Genomic DNA, 16,405 nt, shown 5'->3' with positions numbered 1-16,405 from the left:
TCAGTCATTTGCAATTAAGGATTTTGTAGATGGTAAAAGTGATGTTAATAGTTGAAGGTGATGATGGCAGAGATGACGAGGAAGATCAAGAGAAAGGGGGGCGGGGGGTGCTGACAATTCAAAGCCTGCCCTGTTTCTGGGGCAATTATCTGGCTTGGAGTGAAATGGAAAGGGAGAAAATGATGGATTTTGAGGTGGCTGTGGTGGCAACATGATGGTGAAAAAAAAGGACAGGAGAAGGGAAAGTGAGGGGAAATGTGTGCCGCTGAAGCTTTTGGTGAAGAGCAGCAGCATGAAGGGGTTAAGAGCCAAGGTTCTGGGCCAGACGTTCTGGTTTCAAATTTTCACTCCACCACTTATAGTTTAGGTTAGTTATTTAACCTCTTTGATCCTCAGTCTCCCCATCTGTAAAATGGGTGTTGTGATGATATATGCAGGTTGCTGGGAATGCATGCGAAGTGCTGGTGCAGGGAAACACTGTGTTTGCTGGGTGATGGCGGGTGTTGGTGGGGGTTACAGCTAATCCAGAGTGAGGGCCACAAAGCCCAGGAGGCAGCATTGGAAGGTTTAGGAGATCTTGGTCACTCACTTCATGTGACCCCTTGTCTAAGCCTCGGCTGCCTTGTGAGTGAAATCATTGGAGTGAATACTATTAGGACCTCAAAAGCCCCCTTGAGCAGTAAAGCTCTACATGGGTGACTAATACATGGTCCTATGGGAATATCTGAGCCCAGACAAGACCCTACAGGTCTGGAGGTCTAGGTGTTGATTCAGCAGGCATGCCTGGACCAGGGGTCAAACAGAGGAAGGTGCTAACCAGGTTGCATCAACCTCAGGAGAGCTGAGAGGTGAGCTCCTGTCTGGGGGAGGAGCTCCAGTTGCTCCTCATGCCAACGCAGCTGCCAGGCCCCAAAGTGCAGGCCTGGTGGGGCTACGCTGCAGATCTCAGTTATACTGTGACTATGGCCATGTTGCCCTAACACAGTGGTCAGCAAACCAAGGCTCCCGAGCCACATGCGGCTCTTTGGCCCCTTGAGTGTGACTCAGCGTTAGAACCACTTCTTTAAAATAGACTCGCCCACTCCGAAAACCGACTTCTGCCCATGGGTCACGAAGTTTCAATCGCTCTGTATGTGCGTGCCTGCATGTGGTATTTTGTGGAAGAGCCACTGCCCTAACAGAACCAGCCTTTCCCAGTTGTGACCCTTGTTCACATTCTCCACCAGTCTCTTTTCCTTCCCCATTCCCACTCCCCACCCTCTCTCCCCCGCTACCCCCACCCCACCTGGGGTTGGAGAACAGCAATGAGAAGTAAAGGTCAGGCCTAATTAAACGTTTACGGACTCCTCTTGTTTGGACCTTGCCTAAGGTCAGAGCCCTCTACTGCCTCCAGAACCAACAGGCAGCTCTCAGAGGCTGCAGGGGAGGGATCGATCACAGGAAGTTCTTCCTCATTCCTGCCCCAGAGGGAGCCCCTGCTTTGGGTTCATTGGCCCCAAAAGTGAAAGGTGGGGGTCGGGCTTGGCCTTCAGTGTCAAGGACCCTTCCTCAGTCCCTCACCTCTCCTCCTGACAAGCCACGCCCCCTCTTGAAGGAGAGGAAGAGCCCCGCCCTCTGTGCCATGGATTCCAGGCCTGGAATTGTCACTCACGCCCAGTCTATGGCTGTAACATGATTTCATCTAGGAACCGAGGCCTGCCTGCTGGTCTCTGCCCTTCAGCCTACCCCTTGGCTCAGGTCCCAATCCATCTGGGCTCACTGGGCTGCGGGCTGTGTTTTTGTACATTTGCATTTGGTTGGTGCTTAAAAAACATAATACAAATATTAATAATCCCCTCACTGTGTGCCAGTCTTTATGCTAGATGTTCCACAAACATCATCTCACGGAATCCTCACTCACAGATGAGGAAACAGGCCCAGAGAGGTTAGGTCCCTTGTCCAAGGTCATACAGTTGGAAAACATCAGAGTCCAGATTAAAATGTACAGACCTCCTGATGCCAAGGCTGTGCTTTTACCCACCAAGCTATGCCCCTCCCACTGGGGGGACATGAGGTAAACAAGGGGTGCCGAGGACTGAGTGGAGAGCCAAGGAGTGGCCACTCTCAGGCCCCAGATCTGTCTGTCCACTGTGATCTCCTATCCACCTGAGGCTGTCTCGCCAGGCGCCTCCCAGGGAAGCTGGAGCAAAGCCCAGGGCTCCCCAAGAGCTTAAGGAATTGCCGAGTCTCTGTCTAGTCAGCAAACCCCAATCTTTAGGCCCCACCATGAGCTCACTGTGAGAACTCCCCCAATATGTCTTAGCCTTTGCCTCCTCCATCAAAGTGACCCTCCAGCTGCTCTCTTCCCTGTTACCTCTCCTCCCTCCAGAATGTCCTCTGCAGCCCTCTCCCTCCCCCCCCCCCCCCCCCACCCACACCCAGCTTCCTTCCACCTGCAGCCCAGACCTTTATTAGACTGGTCCAGCCTGCAAATCACACAGTTGGGCTTCTCTTTGGGGTCCCAGCTTCAGACACATTTCTGCATCTTCTGTATTCTATAAATCAAATGAAGACCTGTGTCTCTCCTGGTGGCTCCTCTGGACACCCCCTCCTCCCCGCAACTTCTCCCTGCTCACCAGCTGCACAATGCAGTCAGGGAAGGGGGTGGACCAGCAAAAACCAGCTTGCTTCTGAGGCTGAAAAACAGAACTGTGGGAAATTAACAGGCTAAGAAATGTCTGCTCCATACCAGGTTTGTTTTGTGCCCTCAGTCTTTCTCTCTGCAGCTCCCTCCTCCTGCCCCTGCCACCCCCTTGGGCTCTCTCACCCCCCACCCCTCAGCATGGGTGCCTGGGGCTGGAGATTGGGAGCAGGGGGGTGACTGTGCAGGAAGGTGCATCTTATTTTGTGTGTGTGTGTGTGTGTGTGTGTGTGTGATCTGTGTGTGTGTGTTCCTGCTTGTATGTGTTTCTGTGTGTGTGTGATCTGTGTGTGTGTGTTCCTGCTTGTATGTGTTTCTCTGTGTATATGTGTGTGTGTGTGTGTGTGTGATCTGTGTGTGTGTGTTCCTGCTTGTATGTGTTTCTCTGTGTATATGTGTGTGTGTGTGTGTGTGTGTGTGATCTGTGTGTGTGTGTTCCTGCTTGTATGTGTTTCTCTGTGTATATGTGTGTGTGTGAGTGTGTGTGTGTGTGTGTTCAGGGATGGCAGACCTACCCCTCCTTCCGAGGCAGCTTAGCCAGAAACGCCAGCGGCAGAGACAATTGTGCGGGCAGGGATGCTGAGCACAGAGCCGGTGGAGCCCGCGGGCAGGCGGAGAAGCACCACACAAGAAATTGATTCCATTAAAAAGTAATCTTAAATTTAATAAAAGTTATGATTTGATTATAGCCACAGAACCTACAGGCAAGAGGGGAAGGGGGTGGATTCTAGTGATGGATAAACAGAAAGGGGGGGGGGGAGGGACAAAGAGGGGGAGGGGCTGGAGAGAGATGCTTAGGTTTGAATGGATGAGAGGATGGAAGGACCTGGAGGTGGGGAATGAGACCACTTTCTTTGCCTCAGATGGAAGAAAAAAGCCTGTGGCTGCTTTCCAGAGAGGAAGCGGAGTGAGGAGGGAGTGAAGATTCCCGGAGCCCTCTGGAGACGGAGCAGGTGGAGGAGGCTGGGGCAGGGAGGCAGGGCCTGAGAGAAGTGGCTGTGCATGTGGAGTGGCCCTGAGCCCTGGGAAAGTAGGTGAAGTACACGCAGCACCAATTTAGCAGTCAGACAGGCAGCCCTGGTTTTAGATTCCAGGTCAGCCTCTTGTGAGTATTGTGACTTAACCTTTCAGACCCTCAGTTTTGTCTTCTGCTAAATGGAGCTATTTGTGGGGATGAATGACATTAGACAGGCCTAGTATCTGGCATCTCCTAGGCGCCGGTAAAGAATAATTCCCTCCCCCTTTCTTTCCTCCTGGGTGGTCAGGGCTCCCACCCAGCCCACTCCCATCTATTTACAAGCCCTGGTCACCCCACTCCTTTCGTTTAGTCTTTTGGCGGTGGTGGGGCTGAGTGGCCTTCACCTCCTATCTAAACATGGGGGGTTGGCTCTCCGGGCTAGAGTCGCATCATTTGTCTTTGCCCATCTCCACAGCAGGAAAGGGCATGGGCAAAGCAGGGCAACCACTTACTTGCTCTAGGACCTGCTCTGTCACAGGCTAAGGGACTCTCTGGAGAACACATTTTCCTGACCCCCAATACCTTTTCTCTCCCCCATAGGCACAGAGCTGAAACTCTCCTGACCCCTGAGAAGTATCTCTGAGGTGAGACTGCTCAGGCCCAGGCCTCACCACCATAACTAGTTCCTGTTATGCATAGCATTTGGCTTTCATGCACGCCTCCTGTTCATTCCTTCCAGCAAGACTGGGCCCTGTCTCCGGGCCCTGCAGAGGGAGCCAGGGGCCTGCAGGGTCAGCACCAGCATCGGTGAGTGGGGTCTTGGCAGGAAGCCAGGACATCACTGTGAGATGCTAAGTGAGGCAAGAGCCTGAGCTCTCAGCTACCCCAGACTACAGGAATTGGGAATCAGGAAGTATAGTCACGGGAACAGGAGTCTCCAGGGTACACAAGACATCATTCTGGGGATGATATAACCAAGTCCGCTCAGTCTTCTCCCCTTCCAGCTGTTTTCAGCCACGTATCTCCACCTGAATTCATTCCCACCCTGTGGCATATTAAAGACACCTACTAGTTGGAGACATGGAAGAAGCTAGTGGTATCAGTGTCTCTGTTTTACTGATGAAGAAATTGAGGTCAGAAAGGGGAAGCTATTTCCCTGAGACCACACAGGTGGATCTGGGACTGAAAACCAAGTATTCGAACTCATTCAATAATGGAGCTTATTCTGACTAGGCCCCCACAGCCTCCCCAACCAAGCCATCACCCACCATGACTAACTCTGCTGCAGACCTTGTCACCACTGCTGTCCCCAGGCTGCTCGGCTCCACCTCTTTTGCCAAAATCACCACCCTGGGCGCCATTGTAGCAGCCTCTGGGCTCACCCCTCATTCTCTTCCTGGAAGGGCAGTCCAGGCCTGGATGCTCGTGCCTCGTGTAGTCTTCAGAAGGAAGAAACAATAGACCTGCAGGATGGAGAGAGCGGCATGCAGTGACCTGTAGCTAAAGGGCTCTGAGCACTGCTAGGGCTCCGACTGGGACTATGGGCACAATCTGGCCATTACCCCCAAAAGATGGCCACCCCTACCAGCTTTTCAGACCCCCTCATGGAACCTTCCCCTGAACTGAGATGAACAGGCCATCCCGGATCAGGGTCTCCAGCTGGGCAGCCCTGCAGCTTTCTGCGCACACACAAGCATGTTGGCTAAGACAGATCTCACTCGGCAGCCCAACAGTCCTACCTGCTGTACATGTTCTCGTTCTGTTCTTTGTGCAGACAGCGGTCCAGCCACATCTTGTGATAAAATCCAGCCGTTCCTCATGTTTTCTTTAGGAGTGTTCCCTCCCCGTCCTGTGCAAAGACTGAGAACATAGAGGACAGCGGCTGGGTGAAGGGGTCATTTAGTGAAAGGTCCCCCAGTGGGTGTGTTCTCAAAAGCAAGTCCTTATGCTTTGCTTGAAATGGTCCTTCGCTCCAAGAATTGCATGGGTGACCTTTCGAAGGAGCCACCATGGAGTCCTAACTTCTGCATGGCATTCACTAATAAGTCACCTACTCCGGCCTCTCCCCAGACCTGGCCTCCCGGGATGAATGCACAAGAGGGTCCAAGCAGGGAAAGGGTTCTAACACTGGCCAAGAGCCTACTGTGCGCCAGGCCAGTGCTAGAGGCCTGACCTAGAGGAGTGGTCAGCAAACTGCGGCTCGAGAGCCACATGTGGCTCTTTGGCCCCTTGAGTGTGGCTCTTTCACAAAATACCAAATGTGGGTGCGCACATACAGTGCGATGGAAACTTTATGGCCCATGCACAGAAGTCGGTTTTTGGCTCTCAAAAGAAATTTCAATTGTTGTACTGTTGATATTGGGCTCTGTTGACTAATGAGATTGCCGACCACTGGCCTAGAGGATGCCATTTGATCCTCGTAACAGCCTTGTGAGGCAGCTCTTAATTAAGATCCTACACTTTGCAGTTAAGGAAAAAGAAGCTCAGATAAGTTAAGTGAGTTATCCAGGATCACACAGGAAGAAGATGGCAGAGCCAAGACTTGAACCTGAACGTGTAGACTTTGATTTGAACCTGAACATGAACTTGAAAAGCCCATGTTCTTTCCACCCAGGGTACCTTTCATCTCTGGTTGAGCCCCAGGGAGGGCTCCTTCACAGGAAAAAGGTCTCCACTCCAACTTGGCAGGATCTTTCAATATGAAAAATTCATACACATTTTGAGCCAGCAATCTCTCTTCTAGGAATGAATCCTCAAAAACCGCTCCTACATGTGCACAAGGTGTAATAGGTGTTCACTGCACAAAATGTGTTAGATGTTCTTCTTTGCAACCACAATAAAAGAAACAACCTACATGCTCACCAATAAGGGAATGGATAAATAAATAGAATTGCCATGTAGCTGTAAAAAAGGACAAGGCAGCCCTGGCCAGGTGGCTTCGTTGGTTAGAGCATCATCCCATTCACTAAAAGGTTGTGGATTTGATTCCTAATCAGGGCACATACCCAAGCTGCAGGTTCAAGACCCCATAGGGGCCTGAACTGGAGGCAACAGATCAGTGCTTCTCTCTCTCTCCCCCCCCCCCCCTCTGTCTTTCTCCCTTCTTCTCTCTCTAAAAATCAATAAAAACATATCCTCAAGTGAGGATTAAAAAGAAAAAAAGAAAGAAAAAAAAGAGGAAAGGCAGACCTGGACTGGCATGGAAAGCTCTATAAAACAGAGTTGAAGGGAGGGGAATGACAATACTTAAATACTGTATATATTTGAAAGTCCAGTGGAACCTTGTTTCTCAAACTTAAATAGTTCCAGAAGACTGTTCGAAAAGTAAATCACTTTTTCCCATTAGAAGTAATGTAAGTTGAATTAATCCATTCCAGTCCTTCAAATGATTCCCTGTTTTAACCTTTCTTATACACAGAGTGGCCAGATTATTATAATCTCTGAATGCATAATAATCTGGTCACTCAGTGTGTGTGTGTGTGTGTGTATGAGGCCCGGTGCATGAATTCGTGCATGGGTGGAGTCTGGCTAGCCTAGCCAGGGGGAAGGGACATGAGCCATTGGCTGGCCTGCCTACTGGTAGAACTCCTGGTTGAGGGGACAATTTGCATATTAGCTTTTTGTTATATAGGATATATACTGAGTGGACAGATTATTATGCATTCAGAGATCATAATAATCTGGCCACTCAGTGTATATGGTACATGTCTATTGTACTGTTTAATCTATAAATAAACACTTTAAAAACAAAAAGGACATGAAATGTAAATGAAAATTTATCAAAAAGTAAAGAAAACATACAGTAAAAATGAAAATTTAACAACAATAATAACAAGCAGCAACAAAAGCACACAAAAACATGAAAGTATTCATAGCACAATATCCTGCGATTGTAACCATGGTAAACTGACTTATACGCCTTTGTTTGTCGCCTGAGAGACTTGTGACTGCACATAGCTGTCAACGTGGAAGGGTTGTCAGGAGAGAAGCAAATTATTCAAGATGGGAGACATTCGAGAATCGAGGTTTGACTGTATTATATTTTATATGTACATATATACATATATATATATATATATATATATATATATATATATATATATATATGTATGTATGTATTTTGTTTATGTGGTTTCATTTTAAGAATCAGTTGTTGCTGAAACCAGTTTGGCTCAGTGGATAGAGCGTCAGACTTCAGACTGAAAGGTCCTGGGTTCGATTCCCGTCAAAGGCATGTGCCTTGGTTGCAGGCACATCCCCAGTGGGGAGTGTGCAGGAGGCAGCTGATCGATGATTCTCTCTCATCGATGTTTTTAACTCTCTGTGCCTCTCTCTTCCTCTCTTTAAAAAATCAATTATATATATATATATATATATATATATATATATATATATATATTTTTTTTTTTTTTTTTTTTTTTTTTTAAATAAATCAGTTGTTTTCCAGAGGGAAAGTGGGAAAAGGTGGGGAAGGGTAAAGAGGGAATGACTCCAAGGCTCTGGAACTAACCCTCAGCACTCCCCATCTTTCTTTAGGGCTGTGTCCTCTTCTCACCCCTAAGGGTCCCCAATGCAAACACCACTGCTCCTGGAACAAGGGAAGGGAGTTTCCTATCGGTGCTAGTCACAACTTCCTGCTACCATTCCCCTCCCCATCCGGCACTTCCTCAGGCAGCACAGATGAGGTCTGAGGTTGGTGGTCCCAGGAGGTCGTCTTGCCCTCTTTGGGCTGCCCTTGTGATGTGTTGGAACTGTGCAACCTGGACCATGTGTGAGTCAATCCTGACTTAGTTCCTCCTGCTGTCTCCTGTTGATCCCTAAATTTAGTATCCTGTACATCAGACAAAGTCTGGGGACATCTGATAAGGAAGGGGTTGGGAGGGTGTGGAGTGCATGTGATTGGTCGAACGTTTTCAATTGTCTTTAAAGATCTGTCTTAGGATGAGGTTTACATCCCAGAGCTATTAGTAGGAATGTCCATTGCAACTGGGTGTTGGCTGTGGAGATAAACTCCAACTGGCTGTGCCTTCCTCTTCACCCCAGAGAGGCACACCCTGCACAGACTGGGGGCTCAGAGGGACTTCTAGTATTATGCAGGTAGGCAGCCTCTGTAGCGATAGAAAAACTTTCACCCCACCTCCAATTGGCCCAGAGAACTGTCTTTGGTTGTATGTTCTCTCCAATAAACTCTGATATTCCTGTTTCACTGTGGAAATGCCAGTTCAGTTATCCTAATGGACCAGTCCTCCCCTCTTCTTCACACACCTGCTTTCCCATCAGACTCAGTCCTCATCTCTTCATATTTCTCCCCCCTCTCTTCCCTCTCTCTCACCTCTCTCTCCCCCCTCTCTTCCCTCTCTCTCTCTCTCCCTCTTTCCTTCTTTCTCTCTTTCTCCCTCTCTCTCTCTCTCCCTCTCCCTCTCGCTCTCCCTCTCCTTCTTCCTCTCCTTCTCCCTTCTCTTTCTTTCTCCCTCTCCCTTCCCCTCTCTCTCCTTCTCTCCCCTCCTGTTCCTCTAAGTTGACTTAGAGTCTCTTGGATGTCAATTCAACTCAAACTGCGTAAGCTTCTTGCTCACTTAACTGAAAAGCCCAGGGATAGACTTCAGGGATAGCTGGGTCTAGGCACTCAGATGATGTCATCTGACATCAGTCTCTCTCCAAGTCTTGGCTATGCCCTTTGTGGTAGCTATACTCTCTAAATAGCCAGTCAGAACTCCCCAAGTGGTTCAGGCAGATCCAGGCTTCAACTTACCAACATGACAAACCCAGTGGAAGAAAGCATTCCTTTCCCAGTAGTTTAGCAAAAGATCCAGTGCTGATCTTACCAGATCAACTTTTATTGAGTCAGGGACGGAAGGCCCAGATGGGCCAGCTCCAGTCATGTGCCCAACCTAAGAACTGGGCTCATGTCAGATAAAGCCAGGCCCTTCTACACCATCTGGACAGAGACAGGGAAGGGGTGGTTCCCTGGGGGAAATCTGGAAGAGCTCTCAGCGTCAGAAGGAAGATGGGAGAGTGAGATGGCAGACCCATATGACACTGACCAGAGAGGTCTTCCCTTCTCTGGGTCTCAGTTTCCTCTCTGGGTGTGGTGATCAGATCTGATTTCCTGCTCTTGGACTCTCTTGCCGCCTGGTTTCTTTTCATAGCGGTAGGCAAGTTAAAGCAGCTCCCAGATATTTCTGAGCTTTCTGTGTCTCCACCATTCCTTTCCCCATTTCTGCTCCCAGTGGAGACAGTGGGGGACAGGGAGGGAGAAAAGAGAAAGGGAGGGATGGGGAAAGTGACAGAGACAGAAAAAAAGGAGGGAGGCAGAAGCTCATGAGCAAACTTCTAAGGTTGCTCTGGTGCTGGGTAACAGCCCACCTCCGCTCCCTGCCTGCATCCCCCCAGCCTGAGCGTGGTGCATCATGGCCCCGCTGTGCCAGCGCCCCAGCCGGGCCAGGCTCCAAGCTCCCAAGGCTTTGTCAGGGCATCATTATCCCCATTCTGTGGCTCTCATCACCTGGAGGTTCTTTCTTCTCCTCTGGCCCACACCCCAAACCTGCACACAGGTGCCTCTGTGCTTGCCTCCGCCTGGCTCTTGGTTTCTTCTAATTGCCACCTTCAGAGCCTCTCCACTGCTGCCCAATCCGTGTCTTTACCCCTCTCCATGCCAGCCCCGCTCCAAGCCCCGTTCCCCCTCCTCCTGTCTCCCTCTGTCTGAGTGCTCCAATCTTGGTGTAGACTCAGCCAAGGCCTCTGCTTTGTCCTCCCTGGGAGGACCAAAGTGGACTTGGCCAGAGGCCAGAGGCAGCACATCCAGTCAACTGACGACCCAGTGAGAACTGAGCACTCACCCAGTGTCTGGCCTGCGATACATCACATCTTCATAGCTTCAGGTGGGCCCACCCTTAACAGCTTATCGTCCTCAGGACTTTACTGGCGATCCCATACTGAGGATCCCCGTTCCCTGGGTCACAGGTCTTTGTCCTGAGGTACGGTTTTCAGCTGGGTTTTAGGAGACAGCAAGGGCCCCCGAGACCTGCCTCCAATTCACTGTGTAAACTTTGGACAAGTCTCTTCCCCTCTGGGCTCCTCAGCTACTCCACAATGAAGAGGCTGAAACTAGATCAGCGATGTAAATTCTGGTGCAGATGCCACCATTTCTAATCCAGTGCCCGTGGCAGACATGGCTAATCAATAACGGCACTCTCTTCTCAGGACACACTCCCGCAGCTGCTACTCATCATTCAGCTTCTAGCCCGTGACTTGAAACTTCTTTCCCATCCCTGGGCTGGATGATCTCTCAGGGCCCTTCCAAGGGCCCTGACAGCCAAGGATTCTTTTGGCTAGGTCGAATCAATATCACTTTCCCTAATCCCCACTCTCCCTCCAGATCATCTTTTGATCACCCCATTTCTCTCTTTTCCCCCACCCCCATCCCCACCCCCACTCCCTCCTCTCCAATCTCACCTTATTTCTAAGTTCCTGCTACTGAGTCCATGTAAACCCTATATGATGACTGGGTCTCCAAGGTCATGTTTATTGTCACTCAACTCCAGGCTCCTTGAAAGTTACACTTTTCAAGCAGTCACACTTACACATGCTGGGCAATCCCATGACATGGGCTTGGGGGAGGGAGGCTGTGATAGAGACACCAGAGACAGTCAGAGGAGGGGCAGGCATGATGTGAACAGAGGAATATTAAAAGAGAGCGATAAGCACTAACCCACATGTGTCAAACACAAGGCCCGCGGGCCAAATCCGTCCCGCCAGGCCTTGCAATGTGGCCCGCACTGCGCTGTCATCACTGCACTCTGCTGCGTTTCCATCACAATGACAGTTTATGACTGTTCAGTAAACCATTCGGCCCGCGATTTAGGCTGGATTTTAGATTTTGGCCCCTTCTCTGATTGAGTTCGACACCCCTACACTAACCAGTTTGGCTCAGTGGATAGAGCGTCGGCCTGTGGACTGAAAGGTCCCAGGTTCGATTCCGGTCAAGTGCATGTACCTTGGTTGCAGGCACATCCCCAGTAGGAGGTGTGCAAGAGGCAGCTGATCCGTGTTTCTAACTCTCTATCCCTCTCCCTTCCTCTCTATAAAAAAAAAAAAAAAAAAAAAAAAAAAAAAAAATCAATAAAAAAATATATATATTAAAAGAGAGAGAGAGAGAGAGAGAGAGAGAGAGAGAGAGAGAGAGAGAAAACAGAGAGGACAGACAGAAGAGGTAGAGTCAAATTAATGTATCAAGGCCATACTGGTAAGAATAGGGAGGGGGACTTTGAACTTCACTTATCCTGGACCCCCAAGGTCATGATGGGAGGGAGGGCTAGGTAGGACTTAAAAGCCAAGGATAAAGGGAACATATAAATTAGCAGCTCAGACGACAAACATGAAAGAGGCAGAGGGGTTCGTTGGTGGGGAGGAGCTATCAAAAATTGTGATAATGAGATGGACTTATGGTGGGTGTTTCGTGAGCATAAAAGCATCCACTAGTAATTGATCAGAGGAGTTTGGTACAGAAAGGTGAGTGCTGGCCAGCAGCCAATGAGAAGCTTAAGGCAAAGTCTGACCCAGGTTGTAGGAACTCATCTTTCTAATCAGATCTGCCTGAAGCAATTCTAGAATTTCAGGAAATCCTGCAAAGTTTTTCTGAAGGGCACAGAGAGTTGTGAAACGTGGCCAAGGGCCCATCAGCCAGAAGCGGAGTGACCATAAGAATGTCCCTTATCTGTGGGCCTGGGTTCAGATGCCAGCTCATCTACTTACTATGAGATTTGGCCTCAGTGTTCTCATCTGTACAATAAGAAGCATGGAACTCGTAAGGTCATTGTGAATGTTAAATAAGAATGTGTATAAGGTGCTCAGCACCGTGTTGGGCTTGTGGTTGATAATAAGCAGTAGCCAGCAAGCTGGCAGTGTTAGCATTGTTATGCATTTAAGGGGTCCCATGAGCCACCCCCTAATTCATTCACTGTCTATATGCCAGGTGCTGGCCTAAGTGTTTACCTGTGTTACAGTCTTTAATGGTAGGATCCTGCCAGGCATGCCATCTAATAATTCCCATGGGATAAATATATTGTGTCCAAACCAAAAAGGCTGCAGTCCAAAGTGCCTCCTCTCTTGGGTGGGGAGGGTGGTGTAGGAAGAGCTGGACAGCTCCCCTCGGCCCTGAGAGAAAGGGCTCATTCCTCCTTAGGAAGCAAAAGCCAGGTGCGGGGAAGAGCATTAGGGCCTGGCAACAGCCCGGAGAAAGGGCCCCAAGATGCTGACCAGAGAGCGGGCAGCTTCTCAAGTGGGTCGGTGTCTCCGTCACAGCCGTGCTGTGGACAGCCCTGGACAGCCTCCCACCCCGCCAAGCCCCTGCCCCCCGAGGAAATAAGAAGGCAAGCAAGGAAGTTCTGTGGTTGGTGAGGCTGCTGCAGGAGACTGACTGCAACTGATTAGCAAGGGTCAGCCCAGCCTGTGGGCCTCTGCAGTCAGCTGGCAACGGGGATCAGCTGGCAACAGGGATCCAGGGGTGAGGCTGATGGGGCAACTTCCCAGATGCCCTGAAGTGGCCTCCATGCTGCTTTCCTGAGGCTTGAACTGTAAGAGACCACAGTGGGAGGAGCTAGGGATCATCTGATGAGTGCTGTGCCCATGCCTGTGCCACGCCATGCAGAGAGGAAGCCCTGGCCAGCGTGGGAAGCAAGCCCAGCCTCCCAGCGGGCTTCTGTCCTGGCCTCTGAGTGGTGCCCTCCTGAGCCTTGAGACTATAGTCACTTTCAAGATGCCCCTCCAGCAGGGCACCATACCCTAGGGTAGGGGTGTCGAACTCAATCAGAGAAGGGGCCAAAATCTAAAATCCAGCCTAAATCGCGGGCCGAATGGTTTACTGAAGATTCATAAACTGTCATTGTGATGGAAACGCAGCGGAGTGCAGTGATGACAGCGCTGTGCGGGCCACATTGCAAGGCCTGGCGGGACGGATTTGGCCCGCGGGCCTTGTGTTTGACACATGTGCCTAGGGCCATAGCACAGAGGCCAAGAGGAAAAGGCTGTAGAATCACACAGATATGAGTTCAAGTCCTAGCTGTGCCACTTACCAATGTGACCGAGGGCTAGGGCTAGCTCTGTGAGAAGCTGGCCTCGGTCTCCACATTCCCCATGGCTACCTGACCCGTGGCACAGCTGGGAAGGCAAAAAGGTCTCAGGTGCTGCCCCTCCTGGACCCCCTTTGGCTTCGGTCCTGGAGACAGAGGGATGGGGAATAGATGTCTCTGAACAGTGTCGTCCAAAGTGGGCAACAGCACTGGGGATAGGGTCAAACCTGCTGGAAAGCCCCTGGATTTCAGTCCTGACCGGATGTGGGGGATGGGAAGGGGGGGAGGCAACCCACCACTTCTCTGAGCGATTGCTCAGAAAACAGGAGGAGGGGGATCACTCCTGACAGGCTGGGATGGCTTCGAGGAGACCTCAGACCCTCTTTGTTAGGGACCTTAGCTCAAGAGCCCCACCCAGTAGTGTTGCCCCATCCTTCCCCTCCCGCCCACCCTTATCCTGTGCCCATCCTGCACCAGCTGCCTTCCTTTTTTCCTGTGTTTACCTGGGAGGTTGGGGGCCGCTGTGTCTGGGTATTTCTCTATACACTGGTCTTCCTTGCCCCCCACCCAGCGGATGCCTGGGCTGGACTGTAGACTTCCGGTGTTGCCTACTGGAATTACAGGCTTTTATTTTTAGAAGATTACGACTGCGGGGGCTGGGAGGAGAGGCCTGGGGGCCCAGAGCTGGGCCAGGAGCGCGGGAAGAAGCACTGGGGTCTGAACATGGGGACTGTGGGATGGAGGGGAGAGGAGTTAGACGCTAAGAGGAGTAAGTGAGATGATGGGAAAAGCGAGGTGAGGAGGAAGTAGGGGGGAATCCCACTTTCCCAGCACCCAGGGATCAGAGTCTTTACCAGCTGGGCTGGGGAGGGCTGGCATGTGGAAGGGGATGGGTCAAGGGTCACCTTTCTGGCATGTAGCTGGGTCCCCAGGGAGGATGAGGAGCCTGGGAAAGAGACTGAGAAAGTCGGTCCCCCTCCCTCCTCCCCCAGGCCTTGGGGACTAGAAGAACAGCTTCCTGCACCGACAGCTCCTCAGTCCCCAGGCTGGGGATGGCTTAACCCTTCTGGTGCTGGTATTCGGGAAAGCAGAGAGCAACGCGGATGTGCTCACATGTTCTTGTGGGTGTGGCCCAAATGCTGTGTCCCACACAGGTGGGGCCTCCCACTTGCTGCCTTGCTCAACACACTCACCCTAGAGTCCTGACCTCCAAGCCCCGGACTGCCTACAGCCGCAAGAATTCCACGGGTTCACAGGAGGCGGGAAATGGGGCGCTTCCCTGGGGGATGGTTGGCACAGCTTCTTCTCCTTCGCCCTTGGGTGGTGAGGGAACTTCAGAGGGACTTGGAGCTTACAGGGTTAGGAAGTCCCCATCCTGCAAGACCCTCAGGCTGAGAGAAACTTGCCTTAAAGTCAGGAGCCCTGGTTTGTCAGCCTGTCTGTGTGACTGTGGTCACTTACCTCACTCTGGGCTTCAGATGTAGCTGCTGAAAAACAGGGGGGAATCAGGCCAGAGATGGTCTGGCGCCCCCAGGGCAGGCCCTTCTCTAGGCCCCTCACTCCCTGGAACAAGGCAGCCTCAAGGCCACAGGCACTGGCCTCCGGGGCGTTCCCCTCCACCTGCTCCACGGAATCAGGAAGCCATCTGCTTTCTCCATCGCTTACCAGCCCTCACCGTGCACACACACGTCCAACAAGCTTGTGACAAACAAGTAAATAGATGGACTGCCCAACCTTGACCTAGGGATGGGGTGTTGTCGTTTCCTTTTTCCATTGTCTTCTCTGGAGCGTTAGGCAAGGAGTCAGAAAGGCCTGGTCTGGGGGTGAGTCCTGATGTCCCCAGCTGGGAGGTGCTGGGCAAGCCACGCTGCCCCTCCAAGACTCAGTTCCATTGCTTTGTGAAGTAGGAATTAGAAATGAGACATCTTCCTCATAAACTTGTCAGGCTATATCTCAAGGGCCTTTGTAAACTCTAAAGTGATGTACCAGAGCAGGAAGTATTGCTCTCAGTACGCTTGATCATCCTACACCTGGTTCAGGGGTAGTATTGTACAAAGTGTGGTGCCCCTGAGCCAGAGATGAACTGATAGCTGTGGGACCTTGGGCAAGTTGCTTAACCTCTCTAAGCCTCAGTTTTCTCACCTGCAAAATGGGGCTTCTAATACATAGTACTCTTTAACAGCAAAGAGTCATGTGAGCGTAAATGAGTATACAGCTAAGTCCTCATTTAATGTTGGCCATAGGCTGCGACTTTAAGCAGAACATTGTGCACTGAAACCACTCTTATCACAGGCTAACTGATATGAACAAGAGTTAAGGCCGAAACCGGTTTGGCTCAGTGGATAGAGCATCGGTCTGGGGACTGAAGGGTCCCAGGTTTGATTCCGGTCAAGGTCATGTACATTGGTTGTGGGCACATCCCCGGTGGGAGGTGTGCAGGAGGCAGCTGGTTGATGTTTCTCTCTCATAGATGTTTCTAACTCTCTATCCCTCTCCCTTCTTCTCTGAAAAATCAATGAAATATGTGTGTGTTTTTTAAAGAGTTAATTTCCTAGGGTATCTCCATGTTATAACAAAAAGATGTTAAATGAAACATTATCTAAGGACCTGTTATGCACATAAATAGTTTGCACAGTGCCTGGAACATGGTAAACTCCACTAATGGGGCCACTATTGCTTCTACCTCCCCCCATTGAT

This window comes from Pipistrellus kuhlii, unplaced genomic scaffold, assembly GCF_014108245.1.
Source record: "Pipistrellus kuhlii isolate mPipKuh1 unplaced genomic scaffold, mPipKuh1.p scaffold_m20_p_8, whole genome shotgun sequence".
Taxonomy (NCBI): Eukaryota; Metazoa; Chordata; class Mammalia; order Chiroptera; family Vespertilionidae; genus Pipistrellus; species Pipistrellus kuhlii.
The sequence above is the reverse complement of the archived record's forward strand: the minus strand, read 5'-3'. Positions refer to the sequence as shown.